Raw genomic sequence first — 17,676 nt, 5'->3', positions numbered from 1 at the left:
TTCATACAAAACAAGTTTTCCACGGACCAGGGTATCTCACACATAAAAATACAATGAGGTGCATAAAGTGTGTAATATATCAATCAATTATTTCATATATAATACATATGTGGCTGTTGTATGGAGAAGGGGTCACCAATTTGTAGTGTTTATTATGACAAAGATTTGGTGTTGATTCATAAACATTTATTGCTATGTTATTTTTATAAGGCTTCATAAAAACACAGACAGCGTCAATCTTTTATGAATGTTGTGTTTAACAGGTGCTAAAAGTCTTTGCAGATAATTAATGATTAACCTGATTTTTCACATCACTGCAAAAACGTTTTGCTGTGTTGATTCCTTCATCAATCTCTGAGTTGGTATAAAGCTGAGAAATCAGCTATTAGGAAAATCATGCTGGTTTGAGTATGAAATTTGTGAAAATAGCTATGAGAGAGGAATTTACTGGGTGCCATAATGAAATGGGATCCCAATTCCCTCTGGGTTTGATGCTAAAAGTGACTGTTTTTAAGGCACTCACTGAAAGAACATTCTGAAACTTATCACATGAAAAATAAGTTCTGATTGGCTGAAATTGGGGTCTGCATGCACGATGAACTCACAATTTACAGGTAATCGACAAATGGGAGTTGGTGTCAACTGTCATACACACATAATGCAATCCACCACCACCACCCCCACCCCCAGCAGACTGCAATAGTCAATAAAATTTAAAATCTATTCTTTCTGTACAGTCCAGGACCAAATGATCCATGGCTTGGTACTGGTCTGTGGCCTAGTTGTTGTAGACTTCTGGCTTAGACTACCTTTTCTAGATCTTTCCTGATTAACTAGTGAGCAGTGCTATCCTTGGAAAAGGCTGTTCAATCACCCAAGAAATTGCTGAGTCCCTTCATTGCCATAGATTGGAGAAGAAACAATTTATGACCTGTATCTTAAGACACTTACATTCAAGTTTAAGATTGCATAATTCCAGCTGATCAGATCTGTGTTTTACTGTTCTTGATCGTTTCATAACTTCTCTACTTTTCTTCAATTTTCTTTTTGTCTGCAGACAATTTCTGATAAGTTCCACTGTGTGAAATTGATTAGTAAGGCAATATTTCTTGTTCAAATCTACATCTGTAGCTGTCAACATACAGATGTTCAAACAGACATAAACTTCATAAATTTCTCCAGTCTAAAAGTGTATGAAAAGGTCACTACAAATAGATATCCTGCTCTGACTGATGGAGAGAAAAGTAAAGTGAAATGATGAATAGAATATTGTCAGTCTGAACAGACAGATGGGTTACCAAATAACAAATGGTATAAATTATTCAAAATGCCTGGTAAACCTAATGGAAATTTCAGCACAACAGCTGACTCAACAGAATATGTGTTACTCAGTTGAATTATCTGCATGTCACATAAAATCATGAGGAGATGAGAAGCCACTGTATATTTCACACTCACGTATATATGTATGTATATTATTCAGTTTATTTCAAGATTTCTTGCCTATAGAGAAAGTCTTGGTTTCTAACCTAGAGCCAAGGTTCCTTCAATGGAATATCAACATCAAGAATGGGGTATTTTTGTATGTATATATGTATGTATGTATGTATGTATACATGCAGATTTGTATGTTTTGTTTTTTGTATGTCTTCTCGTGTATATACTTGCATATCTAGACATGCGCACATATACTTAAATGATAAACTTCTGGAAAGTTTTACAGAATTTTTATAGTTCCAGTGATGGATTAGATCTGTAGTCTTTGAATTAGCTTTCTTTCTGGTTTTGAAAAGGCTAATTTCTCAAGAGTGGTATTTAGGCAGTGTGGTCCCAATAATTAAAGGTATAAACCTGAACTTGCAATCTGGATAGTGTAACTACAGAATTTTCATTAGTTCAGCATAGGTATTCTCTTTTTCACTGGTCTTCAGCTTTATGTTAACATCCACTGGGCAGCTGATTTCCACAACTGTACACAGTTTCTCTTCTCTATCTCAACTCATTATGTATGTACATACATATGTACGCATGTATGTATATATGTAGGCATGTATATTTATATATGTATGTAATTCTTTTACTAATATTCTTAAATATACACATACATTTTTAGAACTGTTATATTGGTTTTTTATTTTATTTTATTTATTTTTTAAAATTTAATTATCGACGCTCATATTGATTCATTCTGTTTTATGATTTCAAACTTCTCAAACGTAATTTTCATCCAGTTTACCCTGATGAGATTCTTACTCAAATATTTGCATTATATCAGTTTTTGTTTTTGGGATTTGAATTGAAACAATTGTAGGAATTATATTTATTTTTATATTATAATAATAATATAATCTTATGTTAATAAATTAAGGCGCAGAAGTGGCTGTGTGGTTAGTAGCTTGCTTACTAACCAATTGGTTCTGGGTTCAGTCCCACTGCATGGCACCTTGGGCAAGTATCTTCTACTATAGCCTTGGGCCGACCAAAGCCTTGTGAGTGGATTCGATAAACGGAAACTAAAAGAAGCCCGGCGTATATATATGTGTGTGTGTGCGTGTTTGTGTGTCTGTCCCCCCAACATCTCTTAACAACCGATGCTGGTGTGTTTATGCCACTGTAACTTAGCGGTTCAGCAAAAGAGACTGATAGAATAAGTACTAGGCTTACAAATAATAAGTGCTGGGGTCAATTTTTTTGACTAAAGACAGTGCTCCAGCATGGCCACAGACAAATGACTGACACGAATAAAAGAATATATGTCAGTTTAGACTTTCCATTTTCTTTTCATTATATATGTATATATATATATATATATATATATATATATATATATATATATATATTTACATGCAGTTAAATATCTGTCCGGTCATAGAGTGACCAATGGTTTCACATCCATCTTATCTTAGATTTGATAAGTTGTCTACAAAACTAAGTGCTCTATGAATGCAAAACCATTGATCACTTTACAACTGGACATATACTTAACTGCATGTAAATACACACACACACATACATACACGTGTGTGTGTGTATGTTATGTGAACAATATTTTGAAAATAAGAATGTAATATGTAATTTCATATATATTTATATACATATGTGTGTGAAATTGTTAAAGTAAATACTATTTACGATGAAAGTAAAACTTCTCACTACAGCTGCCTGCATTTAGCATCTCAAACTTTCACTCACTCCAACTCCATTTGTTATTGTAGTTTCCTTCTACCAGCATGAACAATGTGAAACACATTGCATTTTATTATATGTATCATGAGATTGGTTAAGCTTTAAGCAGAATGAACTTTCAGGTATATGATACTTGTCTATTGTTTGTTTTTTCTTTCCCTCTCCTTAAACTGCTTCTGTTTTATGAACACCTCGCCTACACAGCTCTCTCTCTTTCTGACTCCTACACTTACTCTTTCTTTCTCTGTTACTCTGTCTCTTTCTCCATTTTTTCCAGCTGTGTCTCTCTTCATACATTTCATATTCTGTTTCTTTTTCTGTGTTTTTCTCTTTCATTACATTTCTTTTTCTTACTCTCTGTCCTTTTTTTTTCACAGTGAGATACTCTTTTGTCCCTAATAACCCTCTCTCTCTCTCTCTCTCTTTTTCTCTCTCTCTCTCTTTTTCTCTCTCTCTCTCTCTTTTTCTCTCTCTCTCTCTCTCTGTGTACATGTGTGTATAAATTTACAAAACAAGATTAAATGAACAGGCTTTAAACACTAATCGCAATATAATTTCTGTACATTGGTAGCAGCTGCTTTCCACTGGCTAATTTCAGTTTAATTGTTTTGTAATTTACATTTTTTGGTTTTTACCTCATTTTGTATTCTTTGATGGCTTATGCCTATCTGAATCTATATGTTACTCAGTTTAGAGGGAATGCTGAAAACAGAGTATGGTATAAAACAATGAGAAACTGGACATGATCTAGTAGTGCTCACAAAGCAACTCACCTGATGATGTGTGGGTACACAGCTGCAAGTGGATCATATCTATTTATATAATATTTATGTAATAGTATGATATGGAAAAAAATCAGCAACTAACAGTTGTTATCAATGCACAGAAACAATTATTGTGACTTGTGATCAAAGTCCCTTCATTCCATCTTCTTGTCTTGTAAATTTTTATACAAATTCTGCACACACTAACGGATTTCCACATGTATATCATGTAAAGGAGTATTCCTACTGTATGGTGGCATATGGTAGTTGATAACTGTACAGGAGGTTTGAAATGCAAGTTATGCATGTGTGTGTGTGTGTGTGTGTGTATTTGATACTTTTGATGCCACTTCCTATTCCTCCTATATTACTCTTTTACTCTTTTACTTGTTTCAGTCATTTGACTGCGGCCATGCTGGAGCACCGCCTTTAGTCGAGCAAATCGACCCCAGGACTTATTCTTTGTAAGCCTAGTACTGATTCAATCGGTCTCTTTTGCCGAACCGCTAAGTTACGGGGGATGTAAACACACCAGCATCGGTTGTCAAGCGATGTTGGGGGGACAAACACACACACACACACACATATATATATATATATATACATATATACGACGGGCTTCTTTCAGTTTCCGTCTACCAAATCCACTCACAAGGCTTTGGTCGGCCCGAGGCTATAGTAGAAGACACTTGCCCAAGATGCCACGCAGTGGGACTGAACCCAGAACCATGTGGTTGGTAAGCAAGCTACTTACTACACAATATATATATATATATGTGCACGAGGTGGTAACTAAAAATTCTCGGATTGTTATGCTTAATAAAAATACGACTTATTTACCTAAGTTTTATCACCATCTCCTTCAAAATAGTCATCTTGCACAGTCTCAGTATTCCTGTCACTTTTGGAGCCTGGCCTGGAAGTCATTTTCCATGAGGGAGTTGAGTATCTTGACAAAGCTGTGTTAGAACAGTGACCTTTGAGCTGCATTTTCATCTTGAGGAAGAGATGGGAATCCACAGGTGCTAAATCTGGTGAATAGGGTGAGTGTGGAAGTGATACCATGTTTTTGATGGGAAACTCATGAGCGAAGAGAGCTTGGTGACGGGGTGCATTGTCGTTGTGAAGAATCCAATTCTTTGTGCCCCACAGATTCAATTGCTTTCACCGAATATCCTCCCTTAAATGCTTCAAGATGTGGCAGAACTCTCGATTGATGGCATGGCCCTGAGAAATGAATTCTTGATGCACAATACCACGGATGTCAGGAAAAAGGATTAGCATGCTCTTGATTGAGCTGCAGCTCTGTTGTGCCTTCTTCAGTTGTGGAGAGGAAGGCATCATCCATTGTGACAACTGCTGCTTTGTCTCAGAGTCATGCCCATAGATGCAACTCACATCACTGGTGATGATCTGCGACATGAAGCATGGGTCGTCAGCAGCACACTGACAGAGATCTTGACAGACTTCAACGCAATGTTCTTTCTTCTCAGTGGTCAGCAAGCAGGGGCAGACTTGGTAGAGACACACCGCATATTCAATTCAGATTTGAAGGTTGCCTGCACGAACCAATACAACAGGCCAACAACATCAGCAATGTCGTTGATTGTTCTCCAATGATCCTTATGCACAAGCTGATGAATTTTCTTCACATTCCAAGGGTGATGCTCGTGGCAGGTCCTCCATTCTGAGGGTGATGCTCATGGCAGCTCATCATCTTCCTGAGACATTCTTCCAATTTTGAAGCATCCATGCTATTCAAACATTGTGTATGATCCATTGCCTCATTGCCGTAAACTTGCTGATGCATGCTCAGTGTCTCTGTAGCAGGCTTCCCAAATTTAAGGCAAAATTTCATATTGGCTCTTTGTTCCAACTTCCTGGCCATGACAAAATTGCTAACTACAGCATACACGTGATCACAAAAACGCAAATTTCACAACTTGTAAAGTAAACACAGCAATGTCACTCAGGACACTGACTCATGAAAGTCACTGCTAGCTCTCACTGTGCATGCAACTGTTTACTACCATCTGTTAGTGTGCTACAGAACTAATCCTTGAAACGTTTGATACCACCTTGTATATATATATATATCATCATCATCATCGTTTAACGTCCGCTTTCCATGCTAGCATGGGTTGGACGATTTGACTGAGGACTGGTGAAACCGGATGGCAACACCAGGCTCCAATCTAAATTTGGCAGAGTTTCTACAGCTGGATGCCCTTCCTAACGCCAACCACTCAGAGAGTGTAGTAGGTGCTTTTACGTGTCACCTGCACGAAGGCCAGTCAGGCAATACTGGCAAAGGCCACTCTCAAAATGGTGTCTTTTATGTGCCACCCACACAAGCCAGTCCAGGGGCACTAGCAACGATCTTGCTCGAAAATCCTGCGAAGGCCAGTCAGGCGGTACTGGCAACGGCCACGCTCAAAATGGTGCATCTTATGTGCCACCCGCACAAGAGCCAGTCCAGGGGCACTGGCAACGATCTTACTTGGCTTGCCGGGTCTTCTCACGCACAGCACATTTCCAAAGGTCTCGGTCAGTAGTCATCGCCTCGGTGAGGCCCAATGTACGAAGGTCTTGCCTCACCACCTCAGCCCAGGTCTTCCTGGGCCTACCTCTTCCACAGGTTCCCTCAACTGTTAGGGTGTGGCACTTTTTCACGCAGCTATCCTCATCTATTCTCACCACATGTCCATACCAGCGCAATCGTCTCTCTTGCACACCACAACTGATGCTTCTAATGTTCAGCTTTTCTCTCAAGATACTTACACTCTGACGGGTATTCACATTGACATTACACATCCAACGGAGCATACTGGCTTCATTCCTTGTGAGCTTACGCATGTCCTCAGCAGTTACAGCCCATGTTTCACTGCCATGTAGCATGGCTGTTCGTACACATGCGTCATACAGTCTGCCTTTTACTCTGAGTGATATATATAAATATATATATATATATATATATATATATATATATACCATGGAGTAATGGAGCAGGGACAACTGAAGATGGGTAATATTCTTTATGTTGCATGTCTCGTTTCTCTGTTTGCTTTTTTCGATGTTCGAAAAAAAGTTTGTTTTCTGTCTTCATCTTTATGTTTTCTTTTCTCATTGTGTTTAACGTTTTTTGTGATGTCCTGTACCCATATATGCTTGTATGTATACATATAGATGTCGGTATGTACATATATGTATGGATATATGCATATAATTATATATTATTTATGTTATTATATGATCGAACGCCACGCATTGCCTCCAAGTAAGTTTTATATATTTATATATATATATATATATATATTCACTTCCTTCTTTCCTTGTATATTTTCTTTTTCCTACCTTTCCTCTTGCTCATCTTTCTCTCACTCATTCAACCTTCTCTCAGACTATCTGCCACGAACCCTCTAGGTAACATACTCTCTGTGTATACACACACACACACATGCACATACATGTGTTCATATTTGTGTTTGTATGTGTGTGTGTACATATATGTATAATAATAATAATAACAATAATACCAGGATGGACTTTATAAATATATAGTACATCGCTACATACGTTTCCACAAATCAGATGATTTTGACATCTGAGTCAGTATCCTTGGGATTAGTACAGTATAGTCCATATTATCTGTGGGTATCATCATTAATCCATTTCTTCAGGTGATACTTTATAATTGGATGAATCACAGTATGAAGGCCAATCTAGCCTGATGAAATGGATCAATGCTGATCCCAACAAATAATACAGACTATACTGTACTAATCCCAAGGATACCAACTCTGATGTCAAAATCATCTGATTTATGGAAACGTATGTAGCAATGTATTAAATATTTATTAATTCCATCCTGGTATCATTGTTATTATAATATTTATCCCACATTATATTGGTATAACCATGATGCCACCCTGAAAATCTGACTCACTAGTTAGTATCATTATACGGTAGCCAGCATAATGAAATAGGAACTTTATTTGCATACCCCTACCATTACCTAAACGAATTTAAAATATATGTATTGATATATATATATAGAATAAACTTATCATTGAAAGAACTGACCAGCTATAAACACAATTTTTTTCTTTTCTCTTTCCCATTGACACTCCTTTCAGATACACAGGCACACACACACGCACACATACAAACACAACAACACAAAAAAACAAACACTCACACACACAAAAAGACACACACACACACTCTCTCTCTCTCTCTCATTTTTCCCTCCATTTCTCACCCTCTCTTACTATCCTATATATCTCTCTCTCCACCCCTACACACTCAATAAAACTATACAAAGAGACGGCATCGCAAGGTGAAATCAAAAATTTGAAAATCCTACAAGATTAGGTTAAAAGCGCTTTATATGATTTATAAAACATGTGACATATTAATAAAAATCTGTAAATGTACAACCATCCAGATTTCTGAGTACCTTAATTTTTTCTATAATATAATTGCTGTACATCACCTCCAAACCTTCCAATATATATATATATATATATATATATATATATATATATATATATATATATATGTATATATATATATATATATATATATAAATATATAATTATATGTATATATGTATGTATATATATATATATATATAGAGAGAGAGAGAGAGAGAGAGAGAGGGAGGACGGGTGCATCTCTACACTTTCTTAAACACACAGTGAAGAATGGAAGAACTAGTGGGAACTTTTTTTTACATCTGTATTTCTTTAATTTGAAAACAGTTCTGTTAATGAGCACTGAACTTCAGTTTTTGACACTTCAAAAAACAGTTTATGACAGATTTTGCACGACTGGTTACTAGTGGAACTGGTTTTAATTCAATTTTATTACACTGATTAATGGGAGAGTTACAGGGTGTTTGGTTTACATGCACCTATTTTTTATTTGAATAAATTTTTTTTTTCTTCTGAGCAAACACTGAATATATGTTTCAATGGGCTGGAGTAACGATGTCTAGTATAGACACAATATATATATCTTTAATTTGAATACATTATTATTATTTTTTTTTTTTAGTGAACATTGAATACCCTTACTCTTTTACTCGTTTCAGACATTTGACTGTGGCCTTTGCTAGAGCACCGCCTTTAGTCAAGCAAATCGACCCCAGGACTTATTCTTTGTAAGCCTAGTACTGATTCAATCGGTCTTTTTTTCCAAACAGCTAAGTTACGGTGACGTAAACACACCAGCATTGGTTGTCAACTGATGTTGCGGGGACAAACACACAAACATATACACACACATACATATACACACACATACATATATATGTATATATACATATATACGACAGGCTTCTTTCAGTTTTCGTCAACCAAATCCACTCACAAGGCTTTGGTCGGCCTGAGGCTATAGTAGAAGACACTTGCCCAAATTGAATGCAGTTTTTTTAGCAATGGTGGTCCAGTCTTCAGCTACACTTTGAAATCAGATAATTAAAAATGGATTCATTAAAAAAGTTAGTCTAAATATGTGAGGTCAAAAAGGTGATAGTAAGGAGACAAAAAGGAGACAAATTGACTTTGAATCAAAATATCTTGGTTATTTTAAAAGAAAAATATCGGTTAATTGAATTTAAAAGAATGTGCACATTGAGAAGAATATTTTGGTGAAAACTGTATTAAAAAGTATTTGCTAGAAAAGAAGTTGTATGGCTCTAAGAGATGAAAAAATGGTAAGTAACCCACCCTCCAAGTTGACTTTGAATTGAAATATCTCAATATTGAAGAAAATTGTACAACAGTTGTGTTCAAATGAAATAGCTCCATGAAATGAATCTAATGGTGAAAACCTCACCAAAAAATATTTGCTATACAAAATGTGCTGTGGCTTTAAGTAACAAAAAAAATAATAAAATCTGGGTGATGATTTTGACAAATTAAAATACTTTTGTAATGTTAAGATATTTAACATTATAAAAGGCAGCACCTGATGTTATGTCACTTTAGCTTAATAGTGCAACATGCTTAACTGGTGCTTGAGTGGTATGAGTTTGGTCCTCTGTTGTGGTGTTTTACCCATCTTTTCCCCATTTTCTAGGGAAATTTTGAAAACCTAGATTTCTAAGGGGATGGTGAAAACCTTGTCAAAAAATATTAGCTATGGAAACTATTGTTTGGATTTAAGTGACAAAAAAAATGGTGATAATTTTAAGAAATCAAAATACTTTTTCCTTTTTACAAGAAAGATAATTTGAAGATATTGAACTTATATGAAAGAGTTGATCCAGAGGAATATTTTGGAGAAAATCCTATCTAAAAATATTAAGTTATGACTTTTTGCGATTTCATATTAATTTTTATTCTTTTGTTAATATATTAAATCATGTACTTATTAAAAACATATCATAACAGAAAATTTCACTCACGAAAAAGAACTAATTATTAATCATTTTATTAGAATATAAATTGTTTAAAAATATATATTTATTTGTAACAGATATGCTACTATTAATCCTTTGTTAATTTAATGTGCAAACGAAATTTCTAAGTTTGAACAAAACCTGTATTTAAAAAATATTTACAATAGTGTCATTTTCTCAGTTATAATAATAGAAGCATTGCCTGGAAAAAAAGTAGACTAGAATGAAAAATATTGGTGCAGAATCCTAGAATATTCTTAAGTATTAAACCTGGGAAAGTACAGAACAAACAGTAATTAAGCCTGGAAAAGTACAGAATAAGAAGAAAAAAAAAACTTAAAATATTGCTGCTGAAGTTGGAATTTGCTAAATAGATTTCTGAAATTGTTCATGAAATACTATGTGGTCTGTTGTGTTTTTTATATTTTTCATGTTTTTATAGCAATTTTTAAAAACAAGTTACTATTTTTGATTTTAAAATTTCTTTGTATTAAGCTAAAATATTTCTGACTTATTTCTATTATTATATTATTAAAAAAATTTTTTCTTAACAAAACTCATTATTCAAAAATTTTAAATCACAGATATTGTTTTATAAAATTAATCTCATGTAGAATATATGTAATTCAAAACAGTAAAATATAGTAAAGAATTTTCTTAAAGAAACAATAAAAATAATAATTTCTTTAAAGTTTGCATTATGAGATAACAAAATATTTTCTATTTACTGTTAGAAAAATATTTAAAAAATTAAATCTAATGAACAAATTAAGTGCAAAATCTAGAAATGACTAGTTTTTTTTTTTTTGGAAAAAAAAAAAATATTCAGGGATTATAATTTCAATTTTGCTTAAATCGCTGTTATGTGATTTTAAAAAAAATATGAATTTGTAATATCAAATTTTTAATGAGTAAACTTACAGGCAATTGATCTTTTCACTAAAATTGAAAATAAATAGCTTCTTGAGTATTCTAATTTAAACTTTTAAGTAAAAATTAAAATATAAAATGCATTTATTACTATTTTAGTTTCTAAATTTTAATTTCAACAGCAATATTTTAAGGTGGCGAGCTGGCAGAAACGTTAGCACGCTGAGTGAAATGCTTAGTGGTATTTTGTCTGTCTTTATGTTCTGAGTTCAAATTCCACTGAGATCGACTTTGCCTTTCATCCTTTCGGGGTCGATAAATTAAGTACCAGTTGCGTACTGGGGTCGATCTAATTGACTGGCTTCTCCCCCAAAATGTTGGGCCCTGTGCCTACAGTAGAAAAGAATATTTTAAAGTTATTTTCCGGGCTTAATTACAACTTGTTTTGTACTTTCCCAGGTTCAATACTTAAGAATATTCTAGGATTCTGCGTCCACATTTTTCATTCTAGTAATATATGACATAAATCCAAGATCAAACTCAGTCTGATGGTTGATTAATATTTACAATCAAATATGCTGTATTCATAATACAAAAGAAAATAAATCGATAGAATAAGTACTAGGCATCCAAAGAATAAGTCCTGGGGTCGATTTGCTCGACTAAAGGCGGTGCTCCAGCATGGCTGCAGTCAAATGACTGAAACAAGTAAAAGAGAGTAAGAGTAAATCGAATGATATGTTTAATATGAATAAATTAGAAAGCAATGAAAATCAAACACAAAAACTAGATATCTAAATCCAAATAAATTTCAAAATATGTTAAGTGGATGCTAAATAAACACACATTTTCTTAATAAAAACATCTTTGCTTAGCTTTTGAAATGCAAATGTTTTCATGGCATTTTCTACGTGTAGCTTGTTTACAAGTTTATTCTCTAATGACAAAATTGCCAAAGAATTTCATCTACTCTGTGTCATAGACGACTATAAATAAATATATTGTTGGGATTTGAACCCCAACCACAAAATATTCTGTTAGGGATTACGAGTAAGCCGCTACAGTTCCACGTGATTGATTTATAAATCGACCAATCAACGTGAAGATGTGGCGTGATATGGTTTCTTGGATGATCTAAAATTCATCTCCTTTTTACCCTGCTTAGATAGTTTGGTGCCGAACTCGCAATGAAGGCAATCTCAGGCACTGACAGAAGGCAGATCCCCTTGGGTACTCATGCAGACAACTTGGGCACTCGGGAAGACAACTTCGAGCAACAAACGACTTTGGATGCTCACACACGATGGTCCACGGATAACCTTCAAGATACAACGCGTTTCTCTCCTCCCCGACCTGTGGTTATTTTACCTACATCTTTCTTTACTAGATAACCAACACACTAAATCATGTCCATCAATAAATCTTAAAAGTTCGTGAATTTACTTCGTTTATTATTCACGCTGACAGCTAGAACACACAACAATGTTCATCAACAGTGCAGAAGTGGGAAGCTGAATTTAGGAGGGGAAGAGAGAGTCTTGAAGATGACCCCACGGTCTGGACGTCCTGCAACTTCCACCACTGAGGAAAACATTAATTGTGTTCACCGCATGGTGATGGATGACAGGCAACTGACTACAAATCAAATTGCTAATGCTATTAGCATATTCTGTGAGAGAGTTGAGAGTATTCTATACAATAAATTTGGCATGACGAAACTTTCTGCCCATTGAGTGCACGCCTTCTGACACCTGATCAAAAGCGCACCAGTCTGATCACATCACGGTAAAATCTAACAATGTTTGAGGCAGATTCCTTGAATGTTTCCTAAGCCATGATGAGTGTTGGATACATCACTTCGAGCCAGAGACAAAGAGACAATCTATGCAGTGAAAACACCCCTCTTCACCTGCTCTAAAGAAGGCCAAGGTAGTTTCATCTGCAGGGAAGATGATAGCCTCAGTTTTGAGGGATGAAAAGCATTGTGTTTATTAACTATCTTCAAAAGGGCCACTACTGAGGTAGTTGCAAAAGACTATCAAATCAAAGGACAGGAAAACTGATGAAAGGGTCTTTGAGTTGGCTGATCATTCATCCTATTCTCCCGATTCGGCCCATCAGTTCCCTAACATGAAAAAATACTGGGCTGGTAACCAGAATCGCAGTAATGATGTCGTCATATCTGCTGCTAATGACTTTTTGAGCGAAAGGATGAAAGCTTCACCAATGGGATCCAAGCACTGCAACACCGAAAGCAGAAATATAGAGACCACAAGGGAGCCTATGTTGAAAAATAAACCTCATTTGATCACATCCCATGTGCATATCTTGGTCAGCCTTCGTACACATCCAACATCACGACCCCACAACAATAGTGAGTAAGTAACAACACGACAATGTTTTTATAAGCTTTAGTTTATAAAAGCTTCTTTAACGAACAGTTACAGAATACCTAAGCTAAGATTCGAAAGCGAATCTACAATTTTCAACATTGCGAAACAAGTTCTTGGTCCATTGTCTTAGCCTTTCTGCACTGAAAGATTAATGAGAATGACCTTTTTCGGGACATTCCTCGGTCAAAGCCGATTTAGAAGTAGAACCCTATTGTTCTCGGTTGACCAAATTAAATTAGCAAAAATATAAATACATAATCCAAATTGCTCTCATCGTCTTTCGGACATATGGCGTGTGGCTGAGGAACGAGCTTTCTCTTTCTTTTTGCGGTTGACATGTCTCCAGTCAAAGAGCATGGCTATTTTGCTCACTTCAGGTATGTACTGTCATGAACGCAAGAACACAACTGTTATTTTTTCTACCTGTATACATTCCGATTGCTTTGTCTTTCTCGCTAGCAGCCACCGAGATGGAACTAACTATCGTACAGAATGGACTGGAGATTACAAACAAGCTTTGTACGCACAAACAACTTTATACATATGTTTTAACAACTAATTTAATAATCAACTTAATAAATTGCCATCTTGAAAATCAATAATATTATTCTCCAATCATTTCTCTGATGCATCTACACATAACAAATTCCATCGTTACACTTCTCTCACCTGGGGTATCGTTAACATTATTTTTAATGCGACTCACAGATTTGGTCATAACATACTCATGATGACTCTAACGGCTCCTATTGAAAACTTTACAACTCCTGAAGATGTATCTTTTTCAAAATCTATTCCAACGAAGAAATCACAACCACTAATATCATTATATTTCTTGGTATCTTAGCTTAACCTATTAACTTAGAAATAACATAGGGTAAGTTTAAGAAATCAACTTGAAAACAGATAAAAACAAACACAAAAAACGAGGCAGTATGTAACAAGTTTTTCATCATCTCTTTTGCTAATTTTCTGTAATTCTATGGAGAATATTCGTTACACTTACATAATTTTTTATCATCATGAAGTTAATGGAATAAAGATATTTCACAATTTGTTCAGATTCTGTTCCAATTAAAAAAAAGCCCTTATATTAGTGTTTGCTTCAATTGTTTTTAACTTGGTTTCTTAAATTACCCATATTATTTAAAAATTTACATTTGTCATTAAAATTTTGTATTTGATCAAATTTAAGAGCTGTGTTGAGTATTACTTTGAACAAATTTTTAGTTTAATCTTTCTGGATCATCCATATTTAGAACCTGGCCAAGGCACTCATATTCAAACTTCTGCATAGTCCTTTCCAACTCTTGCATTGAAATCTCCCAATATGACCAGCTTGTCAGAAATTGGTACTTTTCTCAATAATTGCGCTAGATCATCATAAAACTGTCATACAGTTTCATCAGAATGCAACATTCTTGGTGCATAACTACTGATAACGGTAAGAAACCGACCTTTTGTCAGTTTAATACGGCATGACATGATCCGTTCAGATATACCACTTGGAAGCTCTGCAATGGAGTATACCAATGTATTCTTGAGAGCAAACCCAACACCAGATTCTCTACACTGACCCTTAGGTAGGCCTCTCCAAAAGATAGCATATCCATAAGTAAGTGCATCTGCTGCTATATGTATATATATATAAAAAAAATCAAAACAAAGAAATGGAACAAGAACATAACAGGTGACAACAAAACATTCGGAGAGTAGGTGATACCAAAAAGGACAGGAAAAAATAAGGACGGGGCATACGGAGTTTCCAATCTTCAGTCGAGACGTCTTTGCAGTTTCGGTATACACACATATACAAATATACATACATAATGTACATGTGATCGAGGTGAGAGGGATAACTTCCCTTGGCAAACAGGACACAGTCGTGTGTCGATAAGCCAGCTGGAGGAGATGTCCTCCTGGGGCTAAAAGCAACAGTAACATCCACCCCTAGGGGTCAGCCACACTTAAGTGGCAATATACTACACTTTATCGTGCAGTTACTGTTAATACTTCATTTAGAGAATTAACATTGCTTATATATATATATATATATATATATATATATATATATATATATATATATATATATATATATGTGTGTATGTATATTCGTATACGTATCGACGATCCATATTAGTATCTATATGCATATAATAATATAAATTTACGTGTGTGTGTGTGTGTGTGTGTATAAAGGCGGTGAGCAGGCAGAAACGTTAGCACGCCGGGCGAAATGCTTAGCGGTATTTCGTCTGTCTTTATGTTCTGAGTTCAAATTCCGCCGAAGTCGACTTTACCTTTCATCCTTTCGGGATCGATTAAATAAGTACCAGTTGCGACCTGGAGTCGATACAATCGACTTAATCCCCTTGTCTGTCCTTGTTTGTCCCCTATGTGTTCAGCCCCTTGTGGGCAATAAAGAAATGTATGTATATATATAATATTAGGGACAAAATCCATACACGTCTGTATGAGTTAGAGGTTAAACAACCATCCAAGGGATAATAAATATCCAATATACTACTGGATGTATACCTATGTATTTATATTCAAATGCTTAGTGTTGTAGGGCAGTAGCGCAATTGAATAATAGGTATGAGTGGGGGTAAAGCAGAAATTTACCCATAATTTATAAGGTAAAGATGAAAATGGAGAAAATAAACAAACATCAGCCTGCAAACATTCATTTGGATCTATTTATTAATTAATTACAATCATATGTATAAGTAAGTAGATAAACAAGTAAATAAAATAATATATAAATGAATAAGAATAAATGAGCGAATAATACTTCTTCTTTACCATATATATATATATATATATATATATATATATATATATATATATATATATATACACAGGGTGTCCACAAAGTCTGGGTACATGGAGTAAATAAAATCATAGCATAAACAATTAAATATAAGAAATAATAATTTTTTTAAGTATGTGTTAATCCCCATGTACCCAGACTTTGTTGACACCCTGCCTGTGTGTATATATATATATATATATATATATATATATATATATATATATATATATATATATATATACATACATACATGTGCGCACTCACGTATGTGTGTGTACATGTACGCATGCATTTATGCATACATACATACTAACAAGCATTTTTTAATTCATAAAATCACAGCTGGTTTACAAGCAATTCTTTCTCTTGTACACTCTGTCTATCATCCTAAGTGAAAACTTCAGTTTATCGCCCACTATGTCGAATGCTCGTAAATTTGTAAGCGTGTATATGGCATTTAATCGTGTTTTCATATGACTACTAGATGGAGCTGTTTAAAATATTTTTTAATTCACACAACTTGCATTCTCAGCACACTTTCAAAAGCATCTTACTCACTTCGCCGTCATCAAGCAGAAGAAACCGGCTTTTGTGTCGTTAACAACCTCATGCATCAGCGCACGCAGTTTGGAGTAATCTGTGTATATTCCTTTTCCCGTGACTTCTTTTGCTTTTAATTTCATCTTCATTAATAATACATCAACACTCGAAAGGTTAGTGTAAACATTTTTTTCCAACGTTTTCTTTCTTTTCATTTGTTCTTGCGATAGTAAATTAGACCTTAGACACAAAACAATTACATGTCTAAATCATTGAGAGTCTACGTATTTCAAAATTATTCATTTCATAGAACTTATATAATCACTATATATATATATATATATATATATATAGATATATATATATATATATACATATATATATATATGTATATATATATATATAGTGGTTATATCAGTTCTATTGATATATATAAATCGATGTTTATCATGCGCATTTGAGTTTACAAACAAAAAGGAACGGATGTATATATTTTTTGTTATGCTAATATATATATAAATTTTTATTAACTGCTCCAAGAACTTTGCTGGTTTGGCAATTTTCAAGAATCCGCTGCTATCAACGTGATTTCATTCACTTCGTTATAACTTATAATTTTTTTTCCTAGGAAAAAAAAAAAATATTTTACTGAATTGAAAACAGAGCTAAGAAGAGAAAGAAAAAAGAAATAAGAGGTGGCAT

The 17,676-nt window shown here is 34.5% G+C and overlaps 1 protein-coding gene and 1 long non-coding RNA gene across 5 annotated transcripts in view; one reads left to right on the top strand and one right to left on the bottom strand.

Annotated features, from left to right (window-relative positions):
• Positions 1-10,402: 10,402 nt before the first annotated feature.
• LOC149137175 (uncharacterized) lies at positions 10,403-17,100 on the bottom strand. Its single transcript, XR_016240692.1, has 2 exons — positions 16,993-17,100; positions 10,403-11,925 (listed from the first exon to the last, which is right to left on the bottom strand). It is a non-coding gene; the product is annotated as an uncharacterized LOC149137175 (long non-coding RNA).
• Positions 13,894-17,676, top strand: part of LOC106868825 (solute carrier family 23 member 1) — a 182,947-nt gene continuing 179,164 nt past the window's right edge. The window contains exon 1 of one of the 4 annotated variants that reach the window (XM_089347311.1): positions 13,894-13,996. The gene's annotated coding sequence lies outside the window, so the exon portion shown is untranslated. Of the gene's footprint in view, positions 13,997-16,818; positions 17,148-17,676 lie in introns of those variants that run through there. The other 3 variants (XM_089347310.1, XM_089347314.1, XM_089347315.1) reach the window with 3 other exon arrangements.

The sequence above is a fragment of the Octopus bimaculoides genome, chromosome 2 (genome assembly GCF_046866305.1).
Source record: "Octopus bimaculoides isolate indiv1 chromosome 2, ASM4686630v1, whole genome shotgun sequence".
NCBI lineage: Eukaryota > Metazoa > Mollusca > Cephalopoda > Octopoda > Octopodidae > Octopus > Octopus bimaculoides.
This window is presented reverse-complemented; position numbering and strand designations above follow the sequence as displayed.